Raw genomic sequence first — 17,755 nt, 5'->3', positions numbered from 1 at the left:
CAACTCCCTCTTGTACTCTTGTGATTTTCTCCCAGCAGTATTTTTTAAAAGTAGTAATATATCACAGTGGAATGTGATTAAGATAATTTGGTGCATTCCTAAGGACATTAAATTGCTAGACTAAAGTGTAATTTGGGTAGGCTGCAACTTTAACAAAAAAAAACCCAAGCCCATAATGTTCTAAGTGCAAAATAAAACTGAAGATGAAGCAGCAGCTCTGGAATCTTTATCTAGCAAGAATTCTAACAAATGAAAAAAACAAGATTTAGATGAAATTTTGTAAAATGTCAGAGTAACTTTTGAGACTGGGACTGAAGAGCTCTTGATAATTTAGCCTGCCTATAATTTGTCACAGTGCAAAACAATGATTTCTCCTGAAATAATAGGGTCAACTCGCATTTGTCTGATCTAAGTAATGTCAAAGGTTAAAAAGATAAAGCTGGAAGGCAAGTACCCATTCTGTAAAACGGCCGTTCAGCACCTGATTGGAGCTGTAAATCTCTCGTTCTGTGGGGAACGACAACTCCATATAAAAATACAACATCTCTTTCTGTACGAGATGGTCTTAATCACACAAATTGTACATCCTTTTAACACCAGTCTTCAGTACTGGTTTAACTGCAAAGAGAGTCAGAGTTCAGAACTGGAACTGGGACATCTAACTATTTCTATGTTTTTTCCTCTGGAGCTCACGTACCCAGAAGTAACCAAAACCAGTTCTTTTATACTTACTTATTCAATCTATAAATGAGGAAAAAACCACAGCTGCGGAGTGTTGAATAGAGTTTCCAGAAAGGAAATATATTCAAGAAGTGACTCCATTTGGAAACATTCAAAGCTGGGCTGGATGGGACTTTGTGCAACCTGATCTAGAGGGACATGTCCCTTCCTATTGCTGGGGATTGGAACTACATGATATTAAAGGTCCTTTCCAACCCAAATCATTCTGTGTTTCTATTCTATGTACAATCATTTTCATGTTCTTTACGAAGTAAGCAGAGAATAAGGCCGATGCATGCTCAGACAACGGTGGTACACCAGCACAATGTCTTCCCTATGCCATAAGACGGAAAGTAACAACTACCAACCATAATTTTGAATACTAGAAAAAGATACATTTTTTAATTTGTGATAACCAAACTGGAGTAAATCTGTATAAAATCCACTGGGGAACAATGCTGGCCTTCCAATGGGATGTACCAAGCAATATAAAATGGAAGGCATGTCCTTAAGGGTCAAAAATGGGGGTCAGGAGCATACAAAAAATCTTGCAACATTAACTGGGTAAAGCAGGGTTGTTTCAGGGCTGGACTAGAGGCAGAAATCTGCCTGCAAACGCTCAAAGAAGTTGTTTAATAGTATGGAATCACATAGTACCTCACACACACTAACTAAAAGTGACCCAGGAACGTTAATAGCTGCTATGTTGTAGTTAAATCCTCAGATTTTGAGTCTAACTAACTTGAAAATAATGGAATCATAAAGAAGTAAAAAAAGTTACACAACTTCCAAAGTGACAGGTATGATGAGAGAAACCCTCTGGTACATTGGACCTTCCTCAAAGAGTCTTTTTCCTCCCATGAAAAGAGAATTATAACTATGCAGCTGTGGCAGATGTTAGTATATGAATATTTATATATCCAGAGGATATTTTGGTCTACCTCACCAGGCATTGTTAATATTTGAATAGATTAATCAAAGCATGGAGTTCACAAAGCAAACTGTCCCCTCACCTCCTCAAAGATGGATGTGGTTCCTATTCTGAATGATGTGATTGAAGCTCCTGAAGTACTCAACCCCAGAGCTCATCACTGCACACCCTGCTCTCGTATTTCCCCACCATAAAGGGGAGTGCAGAGTGCTGGGCTTCGAAAGTATGTACTAAGGGCTTTGAAAGGATTCAGGGCACAAAAGCACTCCCTTAACCTTCTGTTTAAGCTGGAAATTGTCCTTTCCAGTTGTCCCAGCTGCCCATTCCTGTAACCAGCCTGCACTTGGACATGAGACAAAGATGTACCTGACACGGTACAGCATGGTACCATCAGCTTAAGCCTCCTTTAATTCAAGCTACTCTAAATCGTATTTCTGGCATTCAAAGCAAAGAACTCCCTAAGCCATTGGCCAAGATGAGTTGGAGGAAAATACAGCAATGTATTTTTAACACTTTTTTTTTTTTTCCCCACAAAGGTATAGAAAATTCTGTTTGAATGAATAGTGGTAACACAACAAAACTTTATTAAAACCAGGAATGAAGTAAGTTTCTTTTTTAGTGACACGCTGTTATGCAGACACACATATGAACAGGCAATGACATTACTGTGGGAGGAATCTAAATGGCATTAAAGCAAGAATACACTTCAAATTGCTTTTCATGCCTTAAAAAACAGCAAGGGAGAACAATGTACTGTACATGCCTATTCATTTCTACTAGACTGGAAAGTAACATAACTCTTGTCTTCTTTATCCCTTTCAAGTTGAAGCATTCATTTTGCATACCTATTTTCAGGTTTATAACTTCACAAATAAGAAACACATGCAGTGGCAATTTATATTGTTAACCAGGTCTTATTTCCCTGTATTAATGGTATCACATTTGGATCTATGTTTTCAATAGGAAGAATCACAGATGTTTTTGGATGACTGAAACATAACGGAGCTATCTTTATTAAAATCTTTATTATTATTATTTATAGGAGAAGTAGGGCATCCTTGGAAAATCTACAAAACATTTAAGGAAAATATCTGAGCCAGGTGCTTTTCTTCAAGGCTGGGAAGTGCTAGGAATATCTTTGATGTGTCAGCTCTGACAGTTGTTTCTGTCCACCTCCGGCACTGGAGCAGACGGTTGAGGTTGAGATTGTTTATCTTCTCAGCAGTCCCTCTGGTACAAGACAGGACAGCACTCCCCAAAATATCTCTTATTAAAATTAAATTGCGATAAACACGCTTGCATAATTTTATACATTTTTGTCTGGAATTAATAAAATTATACATATTTTTGGCTGGAATTAATCAAATCTACATTCATCTGCATAAAAGGCATTTTGCCTTGACTTAGCTATCCAGCCTCCAATCCTCAGTCAGACGGGCACCCCCAGAGAGGGAGTCTTCTCCATTCCTTAGACATCTGTTTCAGCACAGCTGGGTTTCCCCTAGGATTGTCCATCTCTCCCTATTAAGCACAAAGGAAGGCTGACTGATTAGCTTTGATTAGCCTGTCTGCAGCTTTAGACTCCTTTGATCCAGCTGTGTTGCTTCTCGCCCATTTCAAGGCGAGGGAATTGCTGCGGGCTGCCCGCTCTGCTCCTGGCGGATGGGGAGCACCAGCGTGAAGGTCACCGTGCATATGCTGGCAGCTGATGAGGACAAAAAGAGGTCCCCCGGTCTGGGTAAAAGCAGCATGTGACATTTTTCCCTACTTGGGAAGTCACTGGCAGGAACGAAGAGGCTTCTGAAGCTGTAAAATCTCTGCAAGCCATGAGGAAAAGCATGTGATCTGAATGTAAAGAGGAAAAGGGGAATTCAAACAGAAAGAGAAGGAAGTTTAGGGTTTACTTTTGACAGTCAGGCTGTTGGTCTGGGCATAACTGAGATAGAAAACTTACAACCCACAAGCTGGATGACTGCCTTTGAATAGTAGCTCCATAAACAGCTGGCCTAGCCCACTGCAACTTTCATCACAGAATTACCATTCAGAGCCTGGGAATATTTGCTATCCAAAGCCACATCGAAGAAATAGAGTAATGAATAGTTTGTATATCCACAGAGACTGAGGGAGCACGGTAGCATATTAAAGAGATGAGAAACAGAGCTAGATATGCACGGGAAGTAATTTACAAGTATTCACGAAAGCTTGCTTGTAATCCAAACTACCTTATTAAAAAAAAAAAAGTATGAATGAGTGCTGAATGAACTTAAGACTTTACCTGTTTGTATGTCTGTCCCACCACACTAATGGTGGACTCACCATGCCCTGCCATTCACTGCTGGCTGGGCTCCTTAGAATCACAGAATGATTTGGGTTGAAAAGGACTCTATAGCCCATCCAGTCCCAAGCGCCAGCATCCATAACCTCTCTGGGCAGCCAGTGCCTCGCCACCCTCTGTGTAAACAGTTTCTTCCTCACATCTAACCTAAATCTCTCCTTGTTTAGTTTAAAACCATTCCCCCTTGTCCTATCACTATCAGACCGTGTAAAAAAAGTCACTCTCCATCTTGTTTATAAGCTCTCTTTAAGTACTGAGAGGCTGCAATGAGGTCTCCCCAGGGCCTTCTCTTTGGAGCTGCGGTGCATGCCCTCCGTGCTGTGGTCAGCCTGCCATCCTCAACTCGCGGCCACTGGATCCCAGCCAGTGAGGACAGGCACAGAGCGATCCCTGCAGCCTCATGTGATGGCAACACTCACAACGCTGACAAATTACGTCTTCACTCCAGCACTAGAAGTCCAACCATGTTCTCTGTGGATTTTATCAACAAGCAATGCGGCTCCGCTTTCCATAGGAACTACGCACATATCATTTTAAACACAAAGAGCTGCAGCCAGCCCAGGACTTAGCATTCCAGCTCTGCCCTGCCTCTCTCTGCTGACAAGGAGATGCTCTGGTGCTGCTCTGCCAGGACGTCATTTTCCTTCCACCCTGCAGCAGGCAGGAAGGCATCTAAAATCACACCACAACCCTGACAGGTGCTCCGAAGGCTTTCAAGGCCAGCAGAAAGAAAAGACAGAGAGGGAATGAAAGGAAGACAGAGAGAATGTGCAAAAATGGCGAAACTGAACTGAATTAGAGTTAATTAAATGGGAGCTTTGACAATGTTTAAATAACAAGATTCTACACCTAGCCCTAGAATACCTGCATGAGCTGTCATTTAATTTAAAAGAGCACAATGGTGAAATGCCATTCTCCAGGCAGATCTTTTGCATCTTTCAGATATTGTATTAAACATTTATTTTGAAGCATAAGTTCAGATTTTTTTTTTTCTCTGGTTTGATAGTCTTCTAAAACTTCATCTTCCAACACTTGTTCTTGTGCTGTCCGGAAGGGTGGCATCCTCAATAGCTACTAAGAGGCAAAGCCCCCAGATCCTGAAGTCAGTTGCCCCAGCAAAGTGTTGGGGGAAACATCAGACTGATATGAAGATGAAAAAAGGAGAATCTTTTCCAGGTAAGATAAATCTTAACAGTAAAATGACCCTGCAATAACAGGGGAAAAAAAGCCCCAACAACCACGCTTATAAAGCATTAGATCAAAACTTAGTTAATAAATACTGTATTGCGTGTTTTTAAGGAATAGTTCTAATCCTTAGCAGTACTACGTTCAGCTTTTCATTTTCAGTGTGCTTTATGAAGGATCTCATTTATTCTATTCTCCCAGATTTGATTCAGTGATGGCCGCAGATCTCTTCTCAACTGCAAGCTTTCAAAAATGGTTTCTCAGCTGGAATTTCTTTGAATTAGCATTTCTAATCGAAATCGAGATAAGCAGAAATAAGTACTGTATTTTAAAATAAACGCTGATAAATCCTTCATATTTGAACCTATTTTCTTGAAAATAGCACATCTTGAACGGAATTTGGCTAACGTTTGTTCAGCTATTGAGCATCTAACATTTTGCTATATTCATTTTTGATTTAGATATTTAATCTTATATTACCCACAAGCTACTCAAAAGCAAAAGCGTGTAAAATGACCCAAGCTGTCAAGTCAGTGCACAGGAGTTACATGGAAGGAAAGGACAGCAAGCTGATATTTAGCCTCCCAGTTGTTATCTTCATGTCATAGAGTACTATTATGAACAGTATTAGGGGCTTCTGATGATGAACTTGCATTTGAATCTGTTTTTGACAAAAATCTGTGCGAATGAAGTAAGGTCACTCAAGTAATGCATACAATTTACAAGAGGTGGCAATTTAGAAGCTCCCCACTCTCAAAAAGCAGAAAACAACTGTGTTTATCACCAGTCAGCGGGAAATAGCACTCTGATGGGTGCTCCTACAGATGTGAAATCAGACGGAGAGAGAAGAGCTGTCAGTGATCCTGGTGGAAATAGGATACCTGAGTTCTGCCCAAATGTACAAGCATTGGGGCAGTCACCAAGGACAAGATTGAAGTTATCTGAGGACTAAGGTGGATGAAAGCTGTAGGGCAACCCAGAGAGCATACGCATCAGTACTGCCTCCAGAACACCTTGGGCACCTCCCTGTTGAAGCTGCAGCTCACTGGACACCAACCATCCAGACCTCAGGATCCCAGCAAACATCAGACTCTGTCCTGGGTCCAATGGAGCTCGTCATGGATGGTTACCTTCTCTAAGGATGGCGGATAACTGATTTCTGGCTGAATGATGGCACCTGAGTAATACTTTCAGAATCAGGGCAGACTGAAACTGTGCCCCATCGTTGCAAGCATTCAAGGCCAGGTGGGATAGGGCCCTGGGCAGCCTGGTCTAGTGGCTGGCAACCACCCCACAGCACAGGGGTTGGAACAAGATGAACTTTAAGGTTTCTTCTAACCTGAGCTATTCTGTGATTCTATGATTCCATGAAACTTGGACTTCTGTAGGTTGTTTTATTTTTTACTTTTTTACATCCATATATCTTTAAGTACCAGCAAAAATAAACCAAATAAAGTGGATAGGTAGACTGTCTGACTATGATACAGTCCCCTTTCAGAATGCATTAAAGCACATGGATAACCGACCCTTCCTCTTTGAGGTTGTCAAATGTTAAATAAATGATTGGCTGAAATACAGAGTGCTTTCAGTGGGAGAATGCAACAGCGAACTCTTTTAGCAGTTCTCTCTCTCATGTGTACCTGAAAGAATTTCAGCGTTGCGCTACAATATGATAGGCTTGCTGAGACACAACATTACCCACACTGTGAACTGCGGAGCTGAGCAAAAGGTGCCAGGAAATCAAATACTGCAATGCAGGGCAAATGACACATCCAAAGACAACAAACAACTCTTTATTTCACTCTGGTGGAAAAAGCAGAAAGGGACAACACACTGGAAAAAATACAGGAAATGAGAAAGGGTATTCATAGTTCCAGTATAAATTTAAAAAGCACAGGGAGAATTTTTCCTTTTTTCTGCCTGATGTTGATTTCTATTGCTTTCCTAAAAATGTTCCCTGTTTAAGCAGTTAACATCCACGGACTGTAACAGGGGTCTAGATTTGCTTGCTTGCCTTTCTCTTGCAGAGAAACCTGTCCTTCCTAATTACTGGTAGAGCAGTGACAAAAACCTTGTTGATCTGATCAGACAAATTCTGACAAATGAAACATTCAGAAGTATAAGTATGAACATGCCAACTGCCGAGAGACAGGGATGATAATAGTGCTGTTGATAACAATAAAAGGGACAGGGGAAGGATGAGAACTTAATTTTTGGCCATGTTCCATTTAAAGCAACTACAAAAGACGTCTAAAAGAGATGTCAGAGGCAGGGACTCTCTGACAAGACATCTAAGGGAAGATGTCAGAGAAGTAAGGGGCTGCTTACAGAGATGTCCCTATCTGGCTGAAGGGATACAGTCTTCCTTCTGGACCATCTCCAGGGAGACTGAACACGGGTAAAATGATAAGTGATTTTATTTTATTTTTTAGTCAAGAAGGCAAGGCAATCTAACAGAGTCTTGATAGGTAAAACATTTTTGTTGCAAAAAAATCATGCTTGGACACGTTTTGCCATCAGAAGCAACAACTGCCTATGTTTTTTTTTGAGGGAAATCATGCAGCCATCCTGTGGTTTACAGCGGGCAGGTGCAGTACATTTTATTTGCATTTTAAATAAAAAAGACTCCTTTCTATCTCTGCATATTGGGTCAATAGTACACAGTATAAACTTCAGATACATGAAGTCCGTTCTGTCACTGATATACAACCAAATGCATGTCCTGCCCTGGGAGCCCTCCAACCAAAAGCAATGGAAAGACCCGTCATGGAACTTGCTGTATGGCAAGAAGCTCTCATCATCACGAGACCCAGGAAACGTGACGGAGATTAAGCCACTGGGTTACCAGTGATTTCTGGTTTTGCGCCTCAAATACTTTGTATTAAGTGGCAATTTTAAGGACATTCAACCAATATTTGTCTAATGTCTAATCACTTCTTTCTTCCCATTATTCTGGAGTCAGGTTTCCCCTGTTTGTCACTCCTCAGGATGTGGCTGATGCCTTGGAAAAACCCAGGTTATGCACTTTGTGCACAAGAAATGCTGGTGCAACCGCAAAGACCTCGCATCAGCATTTGTGCACAGACTGGACTGATAAGCATCAGTAGCAGAAACAGGGTCAATGACAAGGGAAGCAAATGTACCTTCTGGAGCAGGAGCAGTTAGGGAAACAGAGCTACATCTTCTGCGGTACTATATTTAGGAGAATTTCTTTAGCTATGCAGAGCCTGTGTGTGTCCTTCATATACCACGGAACTCTCTGTTCTTTCCGTATGCCATCAAGCCAAAATACTGATTCCTGCAATGAGAGTTTTGCCACAAACAAGTTTCTTGTTTGTGCAACCGATTCTCTCCACTACCCAATAGAGGTCTGACAAATCTCATTCCATCCAATTCGCTCCAACAGAGTATTCCATATAATATTTTTTTTTTTTTTCCAAGTGGAAATCTGCCTTTATTTCTAAATGCCATCTATGAGTTAGAGACAATGTGTGCACTCCTGCAACAGAGATTCTGCAACTGCCAATGCCATGTGGCAAACTGGGGAGCACCATAATCCAAAGAACATTTTTTTCTCCCCACTTCTAAACACAAAAGCTACTGAAATAGTGACACTCAAATTCATCTGAGCAGCATAATAGAGAGAAAACCCCCAACATCTTCACTAACACTGTTTTACAGTAAATGAGTGATAAAAGATGCACTGCTTGGATTCTTGTCTTTGCTAATAATTTCCAATATATATGAAGAGAATGAAACGTTTAAACTCAGGGATCGGGGATTAAAGGATATCCATGATGAATGAGCTGTAGAGCTGAAGAGAATTTGTTGTACATCCTGACCAATATAGCAGTGAAAGTAATCAATCCATTACCTCTCCACTGAGAGAAATGGCAGAGAGATAAGAGGATAATGAATGCCAGGCACAATACTGATAAGGAAGACACTTAAAATGACCAGCTAGAATATATTCCATAGTTAATAGTGCTGACAAAAACAGTGACAAAGTAATAATTTATTCATCGAATAAGAGCCATCCCTGTGAAAATCAAGGTAGCATTTTAAATTAAAGCAACTATTGAAATCAGAGTAGCCTTATTAACTGGTAGCCATTAATGAAGCATTGTAGAAAAGAATACTTTTAAGGGCTCATTTTGCCATTAACATATGGGCTAAATTACAAAATCCTGTTACTTATAAATGCCGATATAATTTTTTTCCTCCAATCCCTTCTGGCTTTTTCCTTAACCCTTTTCTTTAATGCAATAAAAATTCATATGAAGCTTTGCATATTCACATGCAGAACAGATAACGCTTTTGCCCAGTGCTGACATGCCCCTTATCACCCAATTTCTTAAGAGGTTGACCTAGATTTTGAGTCCCATACTAACATTAAATGCTGCCAAGGTTGATATTCAAATATACACGATGATTCAGAATGCAATATTTAACTGAATAAGAAACCACACCCAGCAAAAAAGAAATGTTGGCTTCTCTTTCTCTGTGCCTGTGGATTGTGCAGCATGAACATACCATGCAGCATGAAGTGTTGCAGACACATAAGGAACAGAAACAACTGTGCTGAGTGAAATAAAATCTGCATTTGCTCCACATGGCTAAGGTTATGACTAAAAAGCAGGCTGCTCCATCCCAATTTCCTTTTCATATTTCATTACAATATTTCTTACATGCTTACACTGTTTCTAAGTCTTTTTGGAGTCATTATTCTCTTGCAAAGTGAAGCTGTGGTCAAGTATACTGGTGTTCCTGGTACACAAACAAGCAATCTAACCACATAACCTTCTGACACCAAGGTCTATTATTAAAACTTCAAAACTTTTAGTTTCAGCCAGAATATCTTCCAATTATTCAAAGCATCTCTTTCTCATATTTCAGTCCCGGTGCCAGACAGAAATGGGTTTAGAGAGTTTATCACTTCCCACATAGAGTAATTTCCATCCTGTATATCCATGACAGATAAAGAGCTGTACTGTCAGATTTGTTGTCCCATCTGAGACAAAATTAAAACACAACTTTCAGGGACTTGGTGATATTTTGAGAATTCTTTTTAAAAATGAATGTGATTTTATGCATTCCTTGTATTTCAGAAATTATCTGTGCTAAGAGATGTGCCTACCTCCTTCTTTATAATAACAATAGTGAGCGACTGTCATAAAGCTTAACAGCATTATTGAGCTCCTTAGCTAGAATGCATCTGACAGAGAAAACAGTCACTATATTAAGTAAAGCTTTCTTTGGTGGGCAGCACAGAAACACTGAGGTGATGGGGAAAAAAATGTCTCTACTGTGCATGCAGAGTATCTTCTGTTGCAAGTGAGCTCACACGGCGGATGGCTACAAGACAGAGGAAAGAGCCTTCAGATCCCACAGCTGCCTGCATTAACCCGCAGACAGGGAGAGGAAAAAGAGGGCTCGCTCTGTACTTCTGAGCACAAAACAGACTTTTATTCAATTCCATCTGAGCTCACGCAGAGATAGTGACAGTTTTCTCAAAAGGGAACACGACTCGCCTTCTCAGCTCCTGAGCATCTGTAACGAGCCGCTCTAATCGCCTTAGAGTGGCTCAAAATAACTGGGCAAAGGAAAAGCGCCTGAAAAAAAAAAAAATTGCTCAAGTAACCTTTGTGTTTTATATTGAAACTAGGCTATTCTGTCATTTTCTGTTCTGGGTTTTCTAGGTACAATCCTGCCACGTTCCCGTGGGGAGAGAGAGAGTTTGGTGAGACCTGGTAATCTTCTTGGGCTCCGATACCTCATACCTCGTAAGGCTGCAGAGCATACAAAAACCTGAATATCCCAATACCTGGGATTTGGAAAGCAGTAGATACACTGTTCTCTCCTCTCACCCTCCCTCCCTCCACTGACCTTTTCCTCAGGTTTGCCTTTTAATATTTCTTCAAGGATCTCAAATCCCTGCTGGAGGTTTTGCTCATTCTTTCAATGACCTGCAGTAGATTTTGTGGATTCTTTGGGGGCAACTCTGTCAGGCTGCTCTAAACTGTGGGAATACTCCCCATTGGTTCTGTGGAAACTTCAGCCCAACTCCATGATGACCTCAGTAAGGAGATTCTGCCAGGAACCCACGGTGACTGTCCTCTTAATTAATATAGACACTTGAACTAAATTACCTCTTTGAGGATTACTTCAGCTCAGGAGAAACGAAATCACTTGTCTACGTGAACATGGTCTTTTCTGGAGGTAAATGTTTGCTTCGAACAATCGGAAGAGCAATGTTTAAAACACTCAGTGCTCATGAACACCAATCCAACTGACAGTGGTTTCCAGCTTACAAAGCAAGACAAGGAATATGAGGAATAAATTAAATGAATAAAATTAAAATGTCAGCAGAGAAAGTAACTAATCTCCATCAAGTCTCTTATGTAATCCAGACCCTTTTGCTGCTGTTATTATTCAAAACCCTTAGGGAACTAAGGATCTAGGTCATCTGCAGGATAAAGAGTGTACTATCCAGGAATCAATATTCACAGTAGTAAATTAAATTATAGTCCTCTCCATGTAAAGAGTTTTATTATTATTAGGAGTGTTGACAATTTAAACTCAACAGGAAAAATTAAATCTAAGCTATCAGATAACTTTTTCACTACGGCATCTCCTCACATACCATGCTGTCACTTAAACCATCAATAATTCTTTAACATTCTGGGATATAAGATACTGCACTTTCCCAGTAAGCATATGACTATTGTAATGATAGGCTTAGATAAGCCGCTGCATCTGTTGGAAGGTCTATTTCAATTAATAATGACAAAAGTAGATTGTCATTAACACTAAAGAACCATCAGCACCACAGAGGGGGCATTTCATCCAACCTACAACATGCTATCACCATTCTCAACGTGACTTTTAACTACAGCTGAGTGACAGTAAAATTTCTAATGCCTCAAATATGTTAGAGAACTTGATTTACTGGTATGCTGGGGCCCTGCAGTTTTATGAGAGTTGCCATTAAATGCCGTGTCTTGGTACAGTCTCCTGCCTTTCTTCTACATGCTTTTGGTGGTCAGACACAATTTACCTATGACCAGATGCCCAGTTTAAGGCACTGTCCATCTGTAAAAGTCAAATCTTATGGTGGTTTTCAACCTAATAAAAGCTGATAGCATATGTCTGGGAACTGAAAGCAATTGTGTAGCATTTATCTAAGCAGTCACATTTCTGTTTCTAAACCTCCCCAGAAAAGCTTCTCATTTCATGGTACATTATGATTCTCATTCACTGCATTAACTGATGAGGAAGGCAGCCTGGTTTAATTGATTGCTCAAACTGGCAGAGCTCAGCTTGTCTGAACCATGAGCTTGGGGCAACTGTGTGCTGCTCTGTGCTCGGGGGCTGGCAAAGCCCTACAGCCCTCACTCAGCCAGAGCAGAAGATGGTGACCGAGGTAGAAGACACAGTGCTTTCACCTTCCTTCTCTAACAGCACGCTGTTTCCTTGGGTAGCACTGGTCAGGACTCTTTAGACTCTATTTCACTTTGTAATCTGGTAAGAAAAATGATGAAACGTGAAGATCAAGGAGAAAAGGTGCTAAAGAAACGAGGCACTATTCATGGATGAGAATCAGCTGGCTCCTTTTCTTGGATGTATATAATCCCCCACAAAAGACTCTATAAAACCATGTAACAATGCTACTTCAGGAAACTTCAGAAATCTGAAATTCAGAAAACTGTGAGAGTAAAGCATTAAGAACGGAATCTAGGAATGAGAAAAAGCATTTCTTCATTTAGCTCAGCAGCCTTCCAAAGTCCAAACACACCCCATCTCTCATGTCAGAGTTTGTCAGTTTATTACTGAACACCTGAGGCTCAGCTTGCACAGAAAATTAGGAAACTTTTCCCTAATTGTTTCCCGAGTGTACAGATGACAACACATAACTACAGTTAATATATTCTTGTGCTTAACTTGGGAAGTGGAAGGCGATGCTATGAATCAGAGCTCCTCTTGCTGAATAAACTGGCAGATGTAGCAGGCCCAGGAGAGGCTGAACCTTCTGATCCCAACAACAGAAGAGTTGTGATGCTTCGGCATCATCAGGTGCCTTTGAGGAATGTGAAAGCGCCACACACTGCAAACCAACATGTGAAAGGGGTTTGTAAATCCCACTCTGGCAGCAAGCGGGTGGCAAAACACCAGGCCTGTCCTTCACACAGGTGAGGGGACAGGGCCTCCTGGGATTGCCACCTCACCCTTGTAATGGTCCTTTGGCACCAGCATCCCAGGACCCACCCCAATTCCTGCCAGAACAAAGAGCTGCAGTCAAGTGACTCTCCTTGCCGTAATTAAAGCGAAACAGCAAAATTTATACTGGAAAACCAGAGGAAGGATGGAGCCGATGGACAGAAGTAGGAGCTGGTGTTCGCTTCTGGCTGCTTCTCCTCAGACTGCTGCAATAAAAATATGCTTTCTTTTCTGCTCCCACCCTAGACGGATGACAAAGCACCCTTTTTGTCACTGCAGTCTCCTGGTGACTGAGATCTGCTCTGGTTAGAGATGAACTGTCCCTTGATCATAGTGAAAAAAACACCAAAGCTGCTGCATCCCACAGCACTCGGCATTCACCTATTTGCTGAGAGCAATGCAAAAAAATTGTAAAAATAAAAGGCTCCTGCACATTAACCTAGCTGGCCCACAAAACACATTTAAGAGACCATTGTAAAGGACTGCTATTGTGTTTGAGCATCTAGCACGACGTGTTGCCAGAAGACAACTGATGGACAAAGCTGAAGAACAGCCAGAACTGCCTAGAATGAAAACCCTGCTTCTCTTTTATCCTCTCTTTATCAAGCCCAAATCACACTCCCTCCAGCTCCTCTCCCTCCCTGTCTCTACACACAGAGTTAACAAAAAATGCCTTGCAGCTGTTAATGAAAGCTTATAGCCTGCAATATACCATTGAGCTGCCCTGATTCTATCTAATACACATTTTATTATTTCAGGATTAATAACAAGAGCAACTGACAACACTACAATATACTTACACGGCACCTTAATTTGAAGATTGCAAAGGATATTACAAAAGACTGAATAAGTATTAATATGTCTTTGTCCCTGTCTAGCAGAAAATACTGATACACACACAAACAAAATTCATCTGGGACCTGAACAAAGAATCCTCGACTCTGAGCAAGTAAGGACCACGTCCATAAGCTTATTCCTATGCACAGCTTTAATTAGACACTGGGATACCTGGCTGCGCTATGAGCAGGGTCTGCACAACGTGCTGAAGCTTAGCAATCTTAACAGTCAACATTGGATGGCTGCAGAGGGTTGGGTCCCACGGTAGAATGCACACTGCTGTGTTGTGCAGGAGCTACAGACATGTTTACATTTGCTGCAGTCCATCTGGTTTATGTGTCTTTTTTGCATACTTTATGGATTACATAGTTAAAACTAATGCTGCATTATGGCTTTACAGTAAAGAGTTAATGGCATGGCACTCATTTATTCTTCTGTTCTTCAGATTTTATCACAAAGGTCTGATTACTTATCAGTGCTGATGCCATATGAATTACATCAAGATGAAGAATTTACATGAAAATAAGTCATCAGCACTATGTGCTAAGTTCCGTAAGACTTCACAGGAAATTATGAGCTTTCTATATGATTTGAAATTCCTCCCTTAAAATGTCTTTACAGGATTCTATAGGAGCAGTTCCTTCTCCCTGTCTTCTCCCAATACCTCAACACAAAAATTAAGCAAGGTTGCTATTATCTATAAAATTTGGCACCCAGGTTAGTTTAGAAAATCATTTACACTTTCAAAATGATCTCAAAATCCTATAATCCAATCAAACTACAGTACTTTATAATTTTATAGGCCTTACCTGTAAGAGGTAATGCATAATTTTAAATGCACAAATACTTGCAAGATGAAATACCCACTTTGAAAATACAGATTGCAGCACAGTAGTGCGTGTTTATATCATAGTATGGCTGAATTGCAGTTTCTTCTGGTGCGTACTAAAGAGAAATGTAACTTATACTCAACATTTGAGTGCAGTGTTGAAATGATCAGGGGGCTGGAGCACCTCCTCTGTGAAGACAGGCTGAGGGAGTTGGGCTTGTTCAGCCTGGAGAAAAGAAGGCTGTGGGGTGACCTCATTGCAGCCTTTCAATACCTGAAGGGTACCTATAATCAGGAGAGGAGTAAACTCTTGGAAAGGGCTGATAATAGCAGGACAAGGGGAAATAGTTTTAAGTTGAAAGAGGGAAGATTTAGGTTGGATGTCAGGGGGAAGTTCTTTACTAGGAGAGTGGTGAGGTCCTGGAACAGGTTGTGGATGCCCTGTCACTGGAGGTGTTCAAGGCCAGGTTGGACGGGGCCCTGGGCAACCTGATCTAGTAGACGTGGAAGTCTGGTGGCCCTGCCAGGCAGGGGGGTTGGAGCTTCATGATCCTTGAGGTCCCTTCCAACCCAGGTCATTCTGTGTGATTCTGTGTGTGTGTGTGTGATCCATTACCAACTCTGGACACATGCACACTAATGTAGTGCTTCATTATTTTTAGACTGAGTATCTTCAGCTCTAATAGCATCGACAGCAGATTTAAGTCCAGGTAATTTCTGAGTATTTGGAAACAATCTCCCACTATGATGAGACTCAAATGTGTGTGCTTTGCAGCCCACTTTAAGTGAGTATTTAAAGTTATTGTTAATTGTGGCTATTCTTTGCTAAAGCTTCCCATCAGCAGATCTCTCCAATTTCCAATGGAAGGCAGTACCACAGAGGACAGATTCCAGGCCTGTTGGCTGCTCTACAGGACATAATAAATACATGCATAAATCATTGCAGGATTAAGGTCCAAGTCAGTTTGGAGTTAGTGACTGAAACAAAAAGCTGCCCTTTCCGCAGTAATCTAACACTAAGCTGATAGAAAATGAACCCCAAACCAGACAAACTACATTTTGAAAAGATTCAGCTGCTGTAAACAGTTGTACCGCAGTATGACAACTCCAAAATGGCCATACAGAATGCTGCCAATTTCAAAATGCACCACCATAAGGACGGCGAACATCAGCTTTTCCAGTTCAAAGCCCTAAAGAGATGTTGTTTGGTTCCCCCCTTCCACTCCACCGCCGCCCCCTCCCCCCCAAAAAAGCAATTAGAAATAACTCAAAAAAACACACATAAGATTTGGTACAAAAATGCCTCCCACACAGCCATCTCCACAGCATCGCTAATGTGTTGCAATGCCTTCTGTGAGCGACTGTGTACTTCAGCTTTTGCGTACCTACTGAGTTCAGTCATTTCTGTCCATTAATTTAAACCCAGCTACAAGTAAACATTTGAAAAAAAAAGACAAACAGGTAAAAATGTGATTTTATTTTTTCAGCTCTGTGTTGTAATCTTGCCTTTCTTCACTTCTTTCTTGCCTTCCCCCAGAGTGAACCATTTCCCTCCCCTCAATTTCCAATCACAATCCTTGTCGCTCTACTTCTCCTACTCTGAACCTGGAGATACTAAGGTGAATTTAACAAAACCTGTGCAGGAAATGAACACACGTTCATTTATTAGGGAGTCTCACTGGGCACTATTAAACTCGTAATAAAAAAGTTATCGAGAGGAAGAGAACAAACCTACTGAATTAGACAACCAGCCACTGGTGACATCTTCAGCTTCCTCGGTAATTCCCAACAGATGGCTAATGGGCAGCACTGCTCCTTGCTATGGGGGATGTAGGAGTTAACACTTCAGGCTGTGAGGGAGAACAAATTATGATCCCACTGTACAACGCTATTTGCTCAGGATTGCTGCCAAGGGGATGCAAAGGTTAGGGACCAGTGCACTAATCTTACTGCATAATTATAACACTACCTTTCAACTTATTTTGGGGAAATCCTGAAGCTCCACACAAAGTGTGGGTGACTACAGCAAGGCAGAGATAAGCAGGACTGACGTTGGGAGTCTCATTTCCCTAGCCTAGATGTGATTACACACAGGATAACTGGAGAGGTTTAGTGGAGGGGTATTTATCTCTGCGAAACTCTTGACATGGTACTTTGTATCTCATGCTTTCAATTCATGGGATAAGTACCTGAAATACTGAGCCTGGGTATCTGGGGAGATTTGGCAAATTTAAATAGACAAAAAGTACTTTGGAAAGCAAGTTTGATAATAGTTTTGATATTCAATAATAAATTGCTTTTCAAGTGTTCGTGCTTGTTATGATTAATGCTATTAGTTGTTAATTAGCTAAATAAATATGATTAACTGTGTGAATTTCTCAGCCTTCCTATCTGTTGCTTAGATAAATAGCCATATAGTGAATGCTTTATTACACACATAAAAATGTCTCATGTTATAATGCCTAAGTACATATTGATGCTACGTTTCCTTGCTGTGATATATGCATTAAGTCCCAGGCCACTCTGAAAAGAAACTACAGATCTTAATAATTTATGTTCCAAGTTTTAGCCAGGATTATCAGTGGTAGCTTTTGAGCTTTTTCTTTTAGTAACATAATATATCATAGTAAAAATGCACAGACAAGCGATGTGTCAGTTTGATTTTTTCCACCTGATTCAGCAACCCAAAATTCAGACACAG

The 17,755-nt window shown here is 40.9% G+C and overlaps 1 protein-coding gene across 5 annotated transcripts in view; it reads right to left on the bottom strand.

The window, feature by feature from the left end:
* KLHL29 (kelch like family member 29) overlaps positions 1 to 17,755 on the bottom strand; it is a 389,364-nt gene that overhangs the window by 83,553 nt on the left and 288,056 nt on the right. The window lies entirely within an intron of this gene.

This window comes from Coturnix japonica, chromosome 3 (genome assembly GCF_001577835.2).
Source record: "Coturnix japonica isolate 7356 chromosome 3, Coturnix japonica 2.1, whole genome shotgun sequence".
Lineage (NCBI taxonomy): Eukaryota > Metazoa > Chordata > Aves > Galliformes > Phasianidae > Coturnix > Coturnix japonica.
This window is presented reverse-complemented; position numbering and strand designations above follow the sequence as displayed.